The sequence below is a fragment of the Tupaia chinensis genome, unplaced genomic scaffold (assembly GCF_000334495.1).
Source record: "Tupaia chinensis unplaced genomic scaffold, TupChi_1.0 Scaffold000340_1, whole genome shotgun sequence".
NCBI lineage: Eukaryota > Metazoa > Chordata > Mammalia > Scandentia > Tupaiidae > Tupaia > Tupaia belangeri.
This window is the reverse complement of record NW_006159834.1, coordinates 2,993,833-3,012,271: the sequence shown is the minus strand read 5'-3', so window position 1 is coordinate 3,012,271 and position 18,439 is coordinate 2,993,833. Positions and strand designations below refer to the sequence as shown.

Genomic DNA, 18,439 nt, shown 5'->3' with positions numbered 1-18,439 from the left:
AGAGCTCAAGTGACTAAAGTGTTATGGCATAGCATCTTTGGAGGTCCACAGGTGGATGAGATATAAAGTCAACCCCTTGCATGATTATTCAGATTCCCATTGCTACAGTTTAATTAAGACTCTTTGAACAGTTTATCTGACCTGGGCTTTGACAAAATAAAGATGTGAAGCAGGAATCATCTTTTCTATTTCTGATCCATGGTTTTCTTTTATGATGAAAGTTAAGAAAAACTTGACTCTTTCTCAGAAAATATGTTTCATCTCAGGAGTGGTAGTATAAAGATATTAGTAAAGCATGCTACATGAGAGATAAATAATCCTTAAGAAGAACAAAAATAATAGCTAGCCATTTTACTATTCCAGAGAGGAAGTGATATAATGACATTAATGTATGCAAAATTTAGGGATGAATAGTTTTATGTAATGAATTTGTCATTTCAGGTTTGTGTGACAAAATTTTCAATGAGCCAATCAGATCTGAATGTTTCTAAATAATAATCACACTAATGTCAAATGTATTTAGCTGATTAGAACATGAAACTCTCTTTAAAATAATTTATAAATGTTTCACCATTTCATAGTCCAAATCTAGTAACAGAAATGCACTTAAATTTACTGCAGAAGTATATTCTAAAGATCTTTCTGAATATATAGCCTTGACTGCCTGCCAAATTTTTAAATCTTTATATTTATAAATGCAAGTATGTCTGTCAACCCCATTTAAATGAAGATGTCTATGTAGCACAATATCACTGAACAGCAATCTGTCCTGCATTAATTATGACTTTGGTTATTTGTATCTTTGTACTCTGTCAACTGTGGCATCAAGAATTTCCTTTGCAACTCATAGGAATTTAGTATTATTTGAGTCTAATGTAAATATCTTTATAAATCCCATGCAAAAGGAATCAGTTCCCATAGGCTGGTTTCTGTTGGAGTGAAGGGCAGTATTGGGTACAATTTGGCATCTGCTATGTAGAATTGTTCTATGTCCCCACTTCCATCCCAACAAGTCTACAGCTTTGTCTTCTCAATAACAAAAGGAAAAGAACTCAGAGGGTGGTCCACATCATAGTTTCTATGGGAGGCAAAGGCAATATATGAATGGCCACAATCATGGGAGAAATGGGTTGTTAGTGCAGTAGTACACCATTAGTCATGCCTTTGGTTTCTGTGTAGAGTAGATGGTGCTAGTGCCATCAGGTGTGATGGTCCAGTTTAAGGGGAGATGGTAGCAGTGAGACTGCAGTGCATTTTCTTTGCTATAGCTGTTTCCTTTCATTGAGTTTTCTTGGAGGCACAGCATGACTGTAGAGGTCTCAGCCAATTGTATTGCAGCAGTTGTCACCACTTCCACAGTGGTGAGATCCAACATTCAGGTACCTGTGATGAAAGGTCCAGCCAGAGAAGGCAACTCAATGACCAGCCCCAGTGGCAGATGTGAAGATTCCTTCCTGAGGCAGTACCTCCTAAGTAAATTTCAGTCCTTCACCAGTTAGTGCATATCATATTTCATCTGACAGAACCTACACATTACTTCCTCAAAAAAGCCTTACCTAGGACCAACAGGTGGCATAGTGGTTAAGGCATTAGATTCCCACATGGACAACCACAGTTTGAATCCCAGACTTGTCAGCTTGAAACTCATGCTGGGCATGTGTGTGTGTGTCCCCAAAATTCCAAGAGGAGAATGGAGAAGAAGGGATTGCTGTGTGGCCATACCTCCAGGGGGTGATTTCTTCCTGTCTCTCTTTCTCCCTGAGTGCACACACCCTATAACAAAAATATCTAAACAAAAAAAAAAAAAGAAAGAAAGAAAGCAAGAAAGAAAGAAAGCAAGAAAGAAAGAAAGCAAGAAAGAAAGAAAGCAAGAAAGAAAGAAAGCAAGAAAGAAAGAAAGCAAGAAAGAAAGAAAGCAAGAAAGAAAGAAAGGAAGAAAGAGAAAGAAAGAAAGAAAAGAAAAGAATAGCCTCCCCCATTCGCAAATGTTCATCTGTGGCAATCCACTATCCTCCTTCGATGTCCACGTCCCACTTGTACTTGTTTAGGGTCGGCTTCTCTTCCTAGTCTAACTGGTGGGAGAAGAGCTGCCTGCTTTGTCTTGTTCACTGCTGTATCCCCAGAGCCTCACATATAATAGGGGTTCAAAACCTGTTTTATGAATGAATAAAAAGGCCATCCTGGCTGGCAATCACATGTCCCTTGAGGAGACATAATCTCATATGTGATTAGAAAACAAAACCACCTTGAATAGAGTGTTCTGCAGGTCACAAATAGGGGCCAATCTCCATCTTTTAAGTATTAAGAGGTGTAAGAAGCCCTGAGAAAGGAATGAAACTAAGTCCATGGTCAGGGGACCTAACTCATCCTCTGCACAAAGTCACCTTTACCAGATGTTCCCTGGGCCCTTATTTAAGTAGGTTTTACATGGTAGCAGTTATACAAATTTTCCCCGAAATCTGTTCAAGAGAGTTCTTGTTCATGTTGAGAGAAAGGACTATAATCTTGCCTATTTCTTTTCTTCTAGAAGGAAACATCCTTCTCTCTACCTGTAGGTAGATAGGAGGAGGACGTCCTTATACGTAATCAGAGACGCTGCTTATCTCCTAATCCCCTTTACTGCTGTGGTTTTGCCCTGACCTTATAATTGTGACTCTGACTATGCTAAGTCCCTCAGAAGCCAATGCAGAGGGAAAGGAAACAGTTTTTGTTTGTTTCACCAAGAAACTTAGTCTTATAGAGGAGATAGACATGAAAGCAGATCATTTCAAGCCTAACTGATAAGTACTGTAATCTGAATATACAAAGAGGACTCTGGCAGCCAAGGAAGGTCACCCAATGTATTATCAGGGAAGGATTCTCAAGAAGTGCCATCTGGGCTGAGTCTACACAGTGAGTAGCAGGGGTTAGGAGGCCCAGGCAGAAGGCGAAGTCTGCATAGCAGTTGGCACAGAAACTTGGTAGAACAATTGAGAAGACAATGTCAGACGTGGCGGAAAGCAGAGGAGAGAGAGAGATAAAGAAAGCCAGACCTCAAGGGCCCTAGAGCTGTGGCATGAGGCTGGGCTGTACCCTTGGAGCATTAGAGCGCCCTGAGGATTTCAATGGGAGGAAGGACTGCACAAATTGTACACTTTAGGACCACAACTCCGGCTGTGCCTAGAAAACGGCATCGGAGGGCTGGAGTCTGAAGGTAGACACGTTTGCACACGGCTGCAAAATTGCAATAATCCCAGTGATGAATGAGGTTGGTCCGAATGCCAAGGCAGACGAAGTAGCAAGCTTTAAAGAGAAATAATAGTCTCAGGGAGCTGTTAAGGATGTGTTGATTGATGTGAGAGAGGGATGAGGCAGAGGGAAGATTCTTGTTTAGGCACCTGGGTGAATAGGAAATTTATGGTTCCGCAAAGGGAGGATCCAAATGGGCCCCACGAGGTGAGTCCAGGGTGAGGGAAGTGTGCTTTGGGAACACTCTGCACAAGGATGATGCCCACATAAAACATTCATCGTGCTGGGAAGGAGGCCTTCTGGCCTTGACGTCCACGGTGAGATTTAAGAGAGACACCCCCATGAGCACTTTGAGGAAATGCAGTGGACTTAGGACACCAAGCCCACCTAACTGACTGAACACCCCTCAAGGTCTCTCAAGCAGCTGCTTTCCAGTCCACCAAACTATACCCTGAAACCATCCACACTTTTTACCACCTCCTCTGCCCCACATGGTCCAGCCACCATACTCCACTGCAAAGACCATGCCAATAGCCTCTGTCTAGGCCTCCCTGGTGTTGGTCATGACAACTGCTGCAGAATTCTTATACAGCAGCAAAATTTTTAAATCTCTTAAAATATACAGCCGAACACATCAGTTCACTGCTCAAACCCTCCAATGACTTGGCCTTACTCTCAAATAAAATCCCAGCCCCTTCCCATGGCATGCAAGATCTGGTCCCCATCTTGCTCTGTATCAACAGTACACAGCTCTCATGGGACCAGCAGATGGTGTAATGGTTAGGTTACTGGACTCTCACATAGTTGACCGCGGTTCAAATCCCGCGGCTTAAAACTCATGATGGGAGTGTGTGCATGTGTGCCCAAAATCCAGAGAGGAGAATGGAGGAGAAGGGATTGTGCCATGGCCATCCCCCCAGGAAGTGATTTGTCACTTTCTGTCTCTCTGGCAAGCACACATGCCCTATAGCAAAAATCCCTCAAAACAAAAGACACAGCTCTCTGACCTATGGTTTTACACTAGAAAACTGACCTTTTCCCTCTTCCTCAAACTCTCTTTTATGCCTCAAGTTCTTTCTCCTCCTTTTGCCTAAATCACTCTATGTGAGGACCTTAAAATGGCTCACTCTTCCAGTTCATTGCAGACTTCAGTTAAATGATGCTGAATCACTAAGGATTCAAGCAGAGAAGCAGCAGAAGCACACACACACACACACACATTTCTAGGGAGAGAGGGTAGAAGAGAGGAAGATTTATTAGAGGAAATAGCTAACGCGGTTATGGAGAATGGCTTACCAAGTCCAAGCTGTGCATGGAGGCCACCATGAAGAGAAGGTCCATGCACAGTAACTCCGCAGACACGATGCTGTTACCTTCAGGCAAAATTGCTTCTCTAATGCCTGATTTAAAAGTCTTCCATCTAATTAGGTTCAGAATAGTCGCTCTTACTTAAAGGCAGCTGATTAGTGAGTTTAATTACATCTGCCCAATTTTTTTTTCATGGGCACTTCAAGAATACTGTTTGATTAGTGAGTCTAGCTGAGCTGACATGTCAAAAAGCCACCAGTCACTGATTTAGAAAAACCTTCCATAATCATCATGTTGACATTAAGGCCTTGTCAGTCTTCTTATTTTCTGTGTTCATAACCTGCTCATTTTGTTCATAGCATAGATCACAAGCTAACTTTTTAGAGTTCTTTGCCTTAGGGCACACATGCCAGAGAGAAAGAGAGATAGTAAGAGGGAAAGTGAGCAATCACCTGCCGGGGAGGATGGTCCACACTGCAATTCCTTCTCCTCCATTATCCTCCTGGGATCTTAGACACACATGCACAGGTGCCCAGTGTGAATTTCAAGCCACTGGATCCAAGACTCAAACCATGGTCAGCCATGTGGGAGTCCAGTGATGTTACAATTAATCCATCTGCAACCCCCTGTATTTTTTTTTTTCAGAGGGTGTTTGTGTGTGCCAGAGAGTGACAGAGGGGGAAAGTGAAGGAGAGGGAGAAAGCACCACCAATGGGGTGCAGTCACTCCACAGTCCCTTCCCTTCCATTTTCCTGTGGGGATTTTGGCCCTACATGCACATGCACCTGGTGTGTTTTTCAAGCCACCAGGGCTGGAATTGAAACCATGGTTGACCATGTGAGATCTGGCTCCTTTATTACTAGCTATTGTACTGGCCAGACATTATTTATTTATTTATTTTATGATTTCTCCAGTAATTGGACTAATAAGCCCAATGATGGGTTTTGTTTCGTTCACCACTCTAGTCATTTAAGATTTTTTCAAATGAATAAATGAATGATATCACAAAATAATCGCCATAAATGTACTCAGAGGGTACAATATAATTCTTCACAGAGAGCCTTATTTTCATTGCTTGACAATGAATGTGACTAGATGTTTTATTAAGGACTGTTTTTGTGAGAAGAGAATGTGAAGCTCTTATCTATAACTCGAAGTGAGGAAGCAAGGACTGGCCATAATCTGTTTTATTTTAGTCTAACATTAAGGGGACGAGAATTTTAACGTGTGATACTTTTACGGTTATTTCACTCTGATTGGGACTTTTAGCATCTTAGATTTGCTCTTCATAACTCAAATCTTAGTCACTCTTCTGACTATGACAGAAAATCCCTCTTAGATACAGAAATTAAGAACAGGGACCAGCAGATGGCATAGTGTTTATGTTGCTGGGCTCCCACATGGCTGACCAAGGTTTGAGTCTCCAACCTGGTAACTTGAAACAGATTCTGAGCATGTGTGTGTGCCTGCCCAAATCTCAAGAGGGGACTGGATGAGAAGGGATTACGGTGTGGCCATCCCCTTCTCATGGTGATTTCTATGTCTCTCCGGTGAGTGCAAGCACCCTGTAGCAAAAAATCTCTCTCTAATTAAGAACATAATCTTTAGATAGAAAAAAAGAAAAAGAAATAAGGAAGGATGAGAAGAAAGAAAGAATCAAAGAAGGGAAGGAGGGGAAGTAAGAAGGAAAGGAAGGAAGGAAGAACAAAGGAAGTTGTAAATAACCCATGGTCAATGCCAATATCTATGTTTATTTCTTTTTCCACTTAGTTTTACTGTAGAATGCGATAAATGAAGTTGCTGCTTGTAATTATTATATATATTTTAAATTGCCAGAGGGCATATGTGTACCAGAGAGAGAGAGAGGAAGAGGGACAAAGCACCAACCCAATGAGACGTGATCACTCCACAATCCATTCTCCTCCATTTCTCCATCCCGCTGGAATGTGGGGCATGCATGCAGATGGACCTGGCTTGTTTTTCAAGTCACTTTTCCTGGGATTCAAACTGCATAGTTGGCCATGTGGGATCTGGTTCCTCTAACCACAAGGCCATGGGACTGGCCCAGTAATAATTTTGTTTTCATGTCGTGGAGGTGTCCTAAAAATACAAAAAATACTGTTGTCTATGAACTTTACTTTATACAGTTACCTATTAAAGGGAATGACTCCATGTGATCTGTGAAAAGCAAATTAAGAGTCTCAATGCTTAGATCAACTGATTTGTGGCATAGGATCATATTCTAGTCAGTGACAGTCACTAAGTTGGTGGTACGAGGGACACAAAATGTGTCCCCAGCCTTTCTGAATTTCATTACATATGTAAATCTTCCCATCATTTTTCTCTGAATATATTAAATACGTTTCCTTTGTCATACTTAAATTTGTTTTGCAATTAGCTTGAGCCAAATAAATAAAGAGATTAGACCACGAACCTATTCAAAATATTTACCTTTACACAGGGGCCCTCTATAAATTATTGTTGATGTGGGAGATTAGGATATATAAAAACTGAAACCCAAAGGAAAATAAACACACACAAATGTTAAGTCCCTTGGAAGGAAAATAAGTTGAAAATATGCTGCAAATAAATACTGCATCAACCAATTCTCTAGGTAGATAATGGTCGATTACTCAGAAGGCGTTTTAACAGATATAGTCTCTCTCTCAGGGTACTCAGACCTGCTTAGAAAATGAAGCTATGGAATATAAACTATGCCAGACAGCCTAGAAATAAACATGTTTCACATCTCACTCACTAGGAGGATCTTTCAGATTGAGAGTTAGTTTAAAAAAGGGCATATTGAGTAATAAATCACTTTTTAAACTTTACCAGTGTGGGGAATCAGAGGTGTTAAGAAAAACTCACTGGAGACCATCAGCATCCAAAAATTTTAGCGAAGCAAAAGTTAGCGTTCGGGAGTAAATGATTCAGTTGCCTAGCTCCTTGCATCAAGTTCCTCTTAACAGTGAATACACACACACACACACACACACACATACACACACATATATATTATGTTCACTATATAAAGGAATTAATTAATTAACAGACAGATGAATAGATGCAGACAAAATCATTAAAAATTATTTTACCTGGGGACCAGCAGTTAGTGTAATGGCTATGTCGCTGGACTCCCATGTAGTCGACCGTGGTTCGAGTCCCGGACCGGGTGGCTTAAATTCATGTCAGGCGCGTGTGCTTGCGTGCCCAAGATCCCGAGAGGAGAATGGAGGAGAAGGGATTGTGGCATGGCCATCCCCCCTGGGGGGTGATTTCTTGCTTTCTATCTTTCTGTCTCTCTGTCTGTCTGGTGAGCGCACAAGCCCTATAGCAAAAAAAATAAATAAATAAATAAATAAAAATAAAACTCTCCAAAAAAAGAAAAAAAAAATTATTTTACCTGTTATCACCATTTTTCAACCCCAACATTGCTTTTTGGAGAGTGATTTTTAGATCAAGCTGACCGAGGAAATTTCATCCATGTGATCGCTACTTTAGCGGGCACACGGACAGGGATTGTGTGGCACTCGTCAGTCTTTCCCATACCTAGTCAATGTCAGCTCTGATTTGCTGTTTAAACAGGACACATGCCTTTTTTCATACTCACAAAGCCAAGTCCCCATGTGTGCCATTAAATGAATTCTGCTCCGATGGCCATTTTTCTGGGCCACCCGTACCTCTTACTCTTAGTCCCGGCAGGTGAGGCCCCAAATTACTTTCACAATGAGTTAAGTTCCTCAGTTTATAAGAGAAATGTTATTACAGTAGTATTGGCCTCAGTGTGAAATGGTAGTACTTTATAAACTCCTCAAAGATATGAAGGAAAATTTGTGGTAATGTTTGAAAAGAATAAAACATTACTAGAAGCATCAGAATGTAAAAACAAGGAAGATACAAGAAAAAGGCAAGACCTTGGAGATATAAAGGAAAACTTTATTTTTGCTAGTCAATGACGTGTTCGTTATGATTACCAGTTCAACTCCTTCACTTTTGGTTATTTTTTAATTTGAGGGTGTCCTTTAACCTTATTAGACTACCATAACCTTAATGGAAAAGGTTGAGGTAATGGTAAGGTCTCATGGGAAAAGGCATATAATCTATGTTTTGAAGCTTGTACCTGGGACAATTTAGCTGGAGGAGCATGGTGCGTTGACCAGCTAGTGGGAGGGTACAATTAAAAGAAAGAAAGGAATGAGGTTGCAGTGAAGGAGCTGTGAGAATGACAGAAAGAGGAGGGAGTTTCAGGTGCTTCTACAGCGGAAAAGTCCAAGGAGATGAAGCAAAGCATTCTTTTGTTTTTATAGGTTATTTATGTATTTCTTCCATGAGAGAGACAAGAGACAGGCACTCCCAACAGAGAGCGACCCTATATGGCATCCGTGCCAGTCTCAGCCAGGCAAGATTACAGACATGCACACATGTATCCAGTGTGCTCAGGGAAGTCCTCAGACATGAACCTATAACCTTTCTCATAAGGTCCAGTACTATTACTTTTGTACTAGCACCTGCCCCCAAGAGCAGAAAAACAAAAAGATTCTACTAGCATCTATAAATAACACAACTGGATTAACGATACAAGACAAACTCGCCATGTTGAAATGACATTCAAATCAACATCACAGTAGGTGACCCACACCCATAAACCACAATTAGCCCTTTCCTCCACTGTGTAACAGCTGATGTAATAAAATGGAAATTTTTCTCTGTGTAAGTTTAGTGTTTTGTATGCTGTATTGCTTTCTAACATCAATGAATACAGTCTCATAGATTTGCCTTTTTTCTTTTTGGGAGGAAGGGCAGAGTAGATGAATCTCAATAAACTCTCAGAATCCAGACTTGCCCCTTTAAGATCTTGTAGCTTGTTGCAAAAATCCAGCATTTATAGAAAAATATTTGACAAATCAAAGGTGATGTGCACTGCTCCGATAGCCTTCACCTCCTTGCAAATCAACAAAACTTGGCTTAACCGGAAAACTACCCAGGCCTATTTATTATTGGCTAAATTGAATGATTATTTTCCCTTTTTTGAAAATTGTTTTGGATCATTTAATTATTCTATAGTTCAAGGACTGGCAATCGAAGATCCATGGACTGAGTAGTATTTGCTCAAGTCTTAAAATGTGTTTATAAAACCATTTAGACAGCATACCCCTCAAAAACAGACTCTAACATTCCATTTGTTTATGTCTAGCACTAATGAAGTACTATGAATATTGAAGAATTTCAAAATGATGTGTGTATGTGACCAAAATCATTTGGCTTCAATTATTTTTTCTAACTGAGGAACTTAGCTTTCAGAGCACCAAACTGGAGCTTATGCTCTGTCATCTGTTAGATTTGAGCATGGCTATTACTGTGAGGTGGTTCTGAATGCTGAGGAACGGAGGTACTCGGAAATCCATTCAGAGAGGAGCAGTGGCCTACTTCATATGACATTTTTTCTTTTTTTAAATTTATGAACACCGTTTACTCATATATTCTTAATTCCTTGTTAAGTATGACATTGTGCTGATTGCACTGAATGCAATGATCAATCAGATAAACCCCTTTCCTATAGTAAGTACACAGTTTGATGGAGAAGAAAAATGTAAATGCATGATTTAATAAAGACAACTATGTGACAGTATTTAAATGAAAGAGAATAAAGCTCTGTCTCAGGAAAAAGAAATAACATTTGAGTTGACTTTTGAGACATAGTAGGAATTTTCCACAGAATTGGAGGAAGGACATTATCTACCTTAAGAGGAAAAAAAATATGGGATTTCTTAGAGACATCAATGTTGCATGGAATGCTTGAGGCCATGCGTGCTTTTAACTCATTAATGGACAGTCAAGCAAACACATATATTTTCTCTATTACAATAGTATTTTAAAAATCCTTAGGAAACACTGAACCAAAGGCTGAATATTCTAAAATTATAAAACAGAATTTTCCTACATAGAGATGATCTACTGCAAATGAAAAATATATATAAAAAAGACTTTTAGCAACACGAAATATCATTCGAAATCATACCTCAAAGATTTCTGAAGGAGAGAGAATGGGAGAGAGGAAGAAATATGATGGCTAAGAAGAACTTTGAGGATGAGTGGGATTTAAGCAAGTGATATCAAGCATGGATGGACATTGTCAGTTAAGCATACCCAAGCAAGGCTACTGTGTTGCATGTTGTTTGTTTTGGTTTTGTAATAGGGTGCCTGCACTTTCTAAAGAGAGCCAGACAGAGAGAGAGGGAGAAAGTGAGAAAGCGCTCCTCAAGTGGGCAGTAACCATGCCACAACCCTTCTCAATTCTCCTCTTGGGATTTTGGGCATACACTCATGTGTACCCAGTGTGTTTTTCAAGTCACTGGTCATGGATTGAATCAGGCAATTGGCCATTTGGGATCCAGCAGCCATAATTACCAGGACACCTGACTGGTGTACATAATAGGTCCACAACACAAAAATCATATTGAGGTTTTGTTTCAGGGAGAACCATTTGCATAAACTAAAATGTGAATGTGTCATTCATATGGTACTTTTTGGGCTAGTTTAACTCAGCAGCCCAGCAGAAAATAGCCCACACCACTCTTAATATCCTCTGAAAGCCCAGTCACAGGATTTGCAATGTAGAGCATCAGAGATTATTTTAAGGCATAAGTTCTTTCTTTGAGTTTGGGATCAGGCCACCTTAACATGGAATCTCATGAGAGTCCTAAAGGTCACTAGCTTGGTTTTGCTGATCTAGCACTTAGAATTTCCATTTCCATTTTGAAGCCAATAAATCAGCATATTTTGCCAGAGGAGTTTTAACCTCTTAAAATATAATCAAATAGCTCAGTCTGAATGACTCCTGAAAATTGATCTGTACATTGCTAAGAACAGATGAAAACTTTCAGGTACCTAAAGACTATATGTCACTCACTATAGGATAATGCCAGCTGGCTCCTGAAGAAGTGAGAGTAAAGCTGTCATAATGAACAAGATTTTAGAACAGGTAGAACAGAAAGCTGTCTATCAGTAATATCAGCCAATGGCACATGTACAACTATGTAGGGAAGAAAAATTGTTTTTTTTTTTTTACTTAATCCATCATAGATTCATTGATGAGGGCCCTGTAAATTAGATTAACAAAAGGCAGATTGACAAGAGAAAGACACAATAATGATTTAATAATTCATACTACATGTAGTCACATGGGAGCACCCAGTGATCAGTAAGTAACTCAGTGGTGGTTAAAACTTGGACTTAACAGAAGACCAATACATTTTTAGAGAAGTAACCAGACAAAGGAAAGGGACTTTAAGTCTCTATGGACAAAGGAGCATGAAAAGGCAAATATGTGAGGGACCTAATGAGAGATAAAAACTAACTAGTGGGACCAGATGATGTAATGGTTACCTTGCTGGACTCCTACGTAGTCGACCATGGTTTGAATCCCGGACCCAGTGGTTTGAAACTCACACCAGATGTGTGTACATGCAAGTCCAAGAGGAGAATGGAGAGAGGGAACTGCAGCATGGCCATCCCCCCAGGGAGGTGATTTCTCATTTTCTGTCCCTCTGGTGAGTGCACGTGCCCTATAGCAAAATCTCTCTCAAAATACATAAATAAATAAATAAATAAAAACAGTAAAGTTTGTTGTGTTGATTCCTTAATGTCATCTCTGGTTTGGAGATATCTCTAGTGATTATTTTCTGTCCTGCCTGGTAGAAAGGTGGGGAGAAACACCTTTAAAAATGTCCACCTTTAAGCAAATCTGAGGAGACCAGAGAGTATTGTGGTCTTGTTTCTTGTCGATTTCCTTAAGTTCAAAATAATCACTATGCAAAAGTCACATGTTTTGGGGTGGCACATTTTTCAACCTTTCGTTAGACAGCAACTATAATCAGTGTCCACTGATGCATTGTTTCGCAATGATCTCCATGCCAGTCTTAATGTTCATAATCTTTGATAATTTTTTAAAGAATTATTTTATCTAACTTTATTTATTTATTTACTTATTTTTTAAAATTTGACCAGAGGAGAGCAGAGAGCGAGAAAGGGAAAGTGAGAAAGCAAGCTGCCAGGTCCGGGACTTGAACTGTGGTCGGCCATGTGGGAGTCCAGTGCCCTTAAACACCACATAACCTGCCAGCCCCAATCTTTGATCAGTTTTAAAAACCATACGGCACAAAATGTATCTTTAAATTCTAAAGTACCTACTTTGATTGTTTATATGATGTACCAAAAGCTTGAAAGTTATTGTGTTGTTTTTATGTCTTAGCCATATGTTTTTAAGAATATTTTTTCTTGATCCACAAGAATTGTCAATAGATAATTTTCACCAAAATTAGGTCTTTGAATGAAACAAGTTGCATTTCAATATGTTAATTTTATCTTCCAATGAAGATTTCAAAACAGTAGCATTATCAATGTATTCTTTCTCAACTTTTCTCATCTCAATCCTGTCCTGTTCCTTAGGGCAGGACTGGCTCCTTCTCACTAGAAAATCCTATAAAGATAATTTATATCCCTGTTGGAACATTTTCTGTGCATTATTCCCTTCGCCCTTAAGTTAGCAGACTGATTTTCACCTCTATTGTGCAGGATCAAGTACATATTATGTCAGTGGAGTAATTGTAGAACTCAGATAAAAGAACGAGTGAATTGGCAACCACTAAAATCGCCCCACGATACCCGAAGCTGATGAACATGAAGAACCACTCTGTTACTAGGAAATCTAAGAACAGTCTCATCTTTATTGCATGGGGTTTGGCACTCATCTCTCCCCATTTCACCTACTGGGTGTCCTGTCAAAGGTAACTTGGGCTAGTTTTGCTAAACTTTAGGTTGGCATTGTTTCTGTCCTGCTAGAGGAAGGAATGCAGACTCCCTGCCCCCTGTGTTCAGTGTGCTAATCAGATTAGTATGAGGAAACAATCATTGCCTTTAGAGTCTGTGTGGTTATGAATGAGAAATAATAAGAGGGATTGTTGTTGTTATCACCAGCTCAGGTCATATGCAAATGCGATGATTGCTAAAATGTAAATGGGTAAAAGGAATTGAAAAATGAAGCGTCATTAAAAGAGAGTGTGAGCGTCTAGGAAGGCAGCTGCAATGCATTAAATTATAATTTAATTGTTTTGAAATGCTCCTCCAAATGCTTAAGGGAGAATTGCAGGCATATTGGGGAAGAAAGGCCAAAGTATACTTGACATTTTGAATTAAAGTATTCTAAACTTCTTTACATCCATTATTTTCTGATGCTTCCAGTAGCCCACAAGGGAAGGAAAAAATTATTAGAAGTACCTCCCCCCATGCCCCGTTCTTAGTTGCAAAACTCTCAAGAGCCCATGTCCCTGTGATCTTGCGCTGTAATTATGGCAGGGGCTTTTTACAGAAGGAGACTGAAAAAAGTATGAAGAATGAACTTCTAGCATCACTTTGTCCTGAAGTTTTGTTTATCCCAAATTCTTTTTTGGTCCCTGAAGAATTGCAGAAATTGAATCTAATATTAGGGGATACTTTATCCTTGTTCACATTTATGAAATTTTGAATGCAAGGAGTCTGTATACAGAAAGGGAAAGTCAACATGAGGTCAGCAGCCAAGTTTCTCCTCATTCCCCTGAGACCACTGTTAAACGTTCATTGTTTTTTTGTTTGTTTTGTTTTGTTTTTCTTTATTTCTTTCTTCCTTTCATGAGGTAGAGAAAGAGTCTGGTACATTTGGCAATCCCTCCCAGGCTTCTCAGCCAGGCTCACAGGCACACCGGGTATGTTCAGGCCAACCTAGGATGTAAACCCAGGGCCTCCCACTGGGCTCCAGTATCGCATGGCAATGCCCTACCGCCTGCACCACCATGGCTGGGCCTAGATGTTCAGGTGTTTTATGAGCTACTTTAAAACTATTGGTAGCTTTCGATCAGGATTAGCTGGCATATTTACACCATGGAAATGAATAAATACTACAAATCAGCCTTTTCTTATTTATAAGTCCTCCAGCATGCCTGCAAGCTGGAAGAAGAAGCACTAGAGTAATGGCGACAGCCACCTTGACACGCATCCTGTAGTAATACTCCAGGGCAAGAGCATTAGCGTGGGGGCCTTGGGTGCATCATGGGAGCTCAGAAAGATGAGGAATAGCATGATGACCCAGAAGAAGATAAGGCAGGTCCAGCAGTTGTTCTTAAATTGTTTCTAACCTCCCGTGACGGATCCCCATCTGCTGTGGTTTGAATGTTCGTGTTCCTCCAAAATTCATGTCCAAGTTTAATCCCCAAGGTGACAGTATTAAGACGGAGAGACTCTGGGAATAACTAGGCCGTAAGGGCCCTACCTCATGGTGCCTTTATATGACTGTCATGAAGGTCTTGATGTATTTTCCTGTTTTTCTATGTAAAAATGCATCATGACTTTCCCGACAAGCCATAAAAGGGCTTAAGGGAGAAAGTTCATGTTTTATATCCTTTCCATGACACAAGGACACAGTTTTTGTCCACTCTGAATGGAACAAGGCACCAAATTAAAGAGTAAGCTCTTGCCAGAGTCAAATGTTGTTCCTTAAAAATTATCCAGCTGGTCATAACTTGTTAGTATTTTATTATAGCGGTGGTAGCAGATTAAGACACTGTTCCTACATAGAAAACTTCCCTTAACTACCACTATACTTGTGGTCTGTTTTAATTAAATGTTGTTCAAAACTGTACACAATGTAACCAAATTATTTTTCTACCTAGTCCCACTCCCTAATACATCTCTTAGTGGTATTCTAAAGCCCACATTTAAAAAACAAAAACATAAAACCTTTTAGGCTTGTTAAAATAGAATCAACCTTAACCTTCTAGAGGTCACTGCATGTGACTTATGCAGACGACGACTCAGATTTTTACTAAGGTGACCAATACAGACCTGAAAATACAGTGAACTCATACACACTGCTTGCTAGATGCCATATATATATACATACTTCATTTTCACAGAACTTGTGAAGTAACTGCCACTTCACAGATGAAAAACAAAAACAGCAAAAAATAAAAACCTGAGTCACAGCGACTTTTTTTAAAAATTATTTATTTAATTTTATTCATTCATTTCTTTCAATTTGACCAGAGAGAAAGACACACACAGAGAGAGAGAGAGAGAGAGAGTTGAAGTGAGAAAGCAAGCCACCAGGCCCGGGACTCGAACCATGGTCAGCCATGTGGGAGTATCCAGCGCCTTAACCACCACGTCACCTGCTGCTCCCCAGCGAGTTTAACTACCTTTAACCTCTTCTATCAGAAAGTTTGGAGCAAGGCTTTAAATCCAGCTGGCCTGACTCTGGATGTTACAAGCATAACCACCACAACAGCAGGCTTCATGGAACCATGGCATTTGTGACCTTCCAAATGGTACTGGCTAAGAATGCTCCAGGAAAGTGCTCCTTCTAATAGAATGAACTGTGCATCGTGTTTTCTCTTTCTTATTCGTAAAGAATGTTAGCATAGGTACAAAGATTATGACATATCTATCAATTGCTATGATGCTGCTGCTGATTATTTTACGGTGTGTTGCCGTAGACCACATGTGCTTTCCAGAAAGAGGTAGCGATAATGAGAGGGAAAGTGAGAAATCCCCCAGGAAAGATGGCCATGCTGTGATCCCTTCTCTTCCATTCTCATCCTGGGATTTTGGGCCTATACACTTAAGTGCTCAGTGTCAGTTTCAAGCTTTCAGGTTCAGTACTTGAACCCCTGTTGGCCATGTGGGAGTCCAAGGCTTTAACCACTACACCACCTAATGAATATGATTATTTATAATCCCTATATATTTGAATTTAATCTAATTATTTGATGAAATAGGTGATTAAGAATTTACTAGAAATGATATGCTTGATTAGAAAATATAGAAAAATAGTATTTAACAGAGGCTGGTCCTGGCCCAGCAGTAAAAAGCAATAGCTAGACTGACTCAAATGGGAAAGTTCTGGGTTTGTGTCCAGGGATCCCCATCCCCTCAACCCAGGGTGTATCATACGTGCGTATGATCGGGGGCTGGGTAAGGCTGGGGGTGGGTCATAGTGTCAGATCTCTGTTGAAAGTGCCATCTCTCTGTTTTTGCCTATGTTCATTGAAGAAAGAAATACATGTTAAAAAGTGGGAAAGTAGCATTTAACATGTGTACCAGAGACAATTGCCATAGGAGAGGAGCAACACTTACACTTGGAACACGTGAAGATTTGAGCAAGATGAAGTCCTTCCTTTAGGGAGGTTGGTACCACAGACACTACTAAATCTATGTGCAGTCTGTAAAGATTCCTTTGGAAAAAACATAAGGCAAAATAATTAGGCACTAGCTACATAAATGAGAAATAAAATGTCACTTTGATACAATATACTATCATAGTGTTGTATAAAGGATGAATAAAATAAATTCTGATGGTAATCAAAAGATTTTCTAAAGAAAGTAGATGCAGAGGACAAAAGAAAAACATTTAGATTAGATAAGAAATGAAGGGAACATTAGACAGAAGCCTGGATAGTTGAAAAACAGAGGTACAGAATGCAAAAGGAAAGTACAGCTGTTAGTACAATAGAAACCTGAGCACAGAAGGGAGAATTTTTGATGAGAAACTCAAGAAGTGCCACTATTTCTTTCTGTGGGCTGAAGCAACTGGGCTAATAGCATTGACAACTCTTAGAGTAGATTAAAAAACAAAAACAGGAAGCATGGTTTATAATCAAGGAGAAAGAATATTTTAGAGTAATACAAGTGAAAAATATATTTAACATTAGATTATGGTGGATGGTTGCTTTGACATAATTTAACTTCTTTTTCTTTTAGAGGTTTTTGCCTTAGGGCAGATGTACTTCCTGGAGAGAGAGACAGAGACAGTGAGAGAGAAAGTGAGAAATCACCCCCTGGGGGCATGCCCATGCTTCAATTCCTTCTTTTCCATTCTCCTTCTGGGATCTTGGGCAGACACCCACATGCAGTGGAGTGATTTTTAAGCCACCATGGACACTCGAACTGTAGTCAGCCATGTGAGAGAGCAGTGACATAACTGCCAAACCATCTGCTGACCCCAGAATTTAACTTCTTTTGCAATTAAAATAACAACAAAACTTATTGGCGTTAAAGACATATGAAGTCAGTTTCTTAATTAGTGACCGTTATAATAGAAGGATTGAGGGACTACTAACTACTAACCACTTGAAGGGGAAGAAAAAGATCAAGTTCCCTTGGCATCCTTTTGGAGTCTAGAAAGAAATTAAGTGTGAAAACAAATGATAAAATGGATATGTAGCAAAATATTTTTTAATAAACCAATAAATGGATGCAATGTAAAGACCTGGTGTAAACCAAGAGAATAAGGCCAGAATAGCATATATAGGAACAAAAATTCCAGGGAAATTCAGGGGTGCCTTTGAATAAGGGAATTTATTGGCAAATTGATAACAAAAGTGGACCAGCTTCTTAGCATGGCAGTTAAGTCTTGTGTATAGGGAGCCAGATCCCACATGGCCAACTGTGGCTTGAATGTGGGCCCTGGAGACTTCAAAAATACACCAGGCACATGTGTGTGCTTATCCCAAACCCTGACAGCGTAAAGAAAGGGAAGAAAAAGGACTGTGGTGTGACCATGCCCCATTGGAGTAATAAGTCCTTCTCCCTCTTCTCGCTCTCTCTGGCAAATGCATGCACTCTTTGACAATTAATTTTTTTAATAACAGCAATGACAAAACCCTGAAGCCTGATATCAAATTGAATTTTATTTTCCATCATAAGTATACAGTGATTAGGCTAATGGCCTAATATATTAGAGTAAGCAACTCTAACTGTTGCAACGAATGAGTTCTGGAATTTCAGAGGCATAAATAACAAGTGCAAATTCCAGTGTAAGTCAGGTAGCCCTCCTCCACCCTGTAGTGACATGTAATGCTTGCTCTTCTGGGTC

The 18,439-nt window shown here is 39.8% G+C and overlaps 1 long non-coding RNA gene across 2 annotated transcripts in view; it reads left to right on the top strand.

Annotated features, from left to right (window-relative positions):
- Window positions 1-18,439, top strand: part of LOC102490333 (uncharacterized) — a 56,758-nt gene that overhangs the window by 5,110 nt on the left and 33,209 nt on the right. The gene's annotated exons all lie outside the window — the stretch shown is intronic.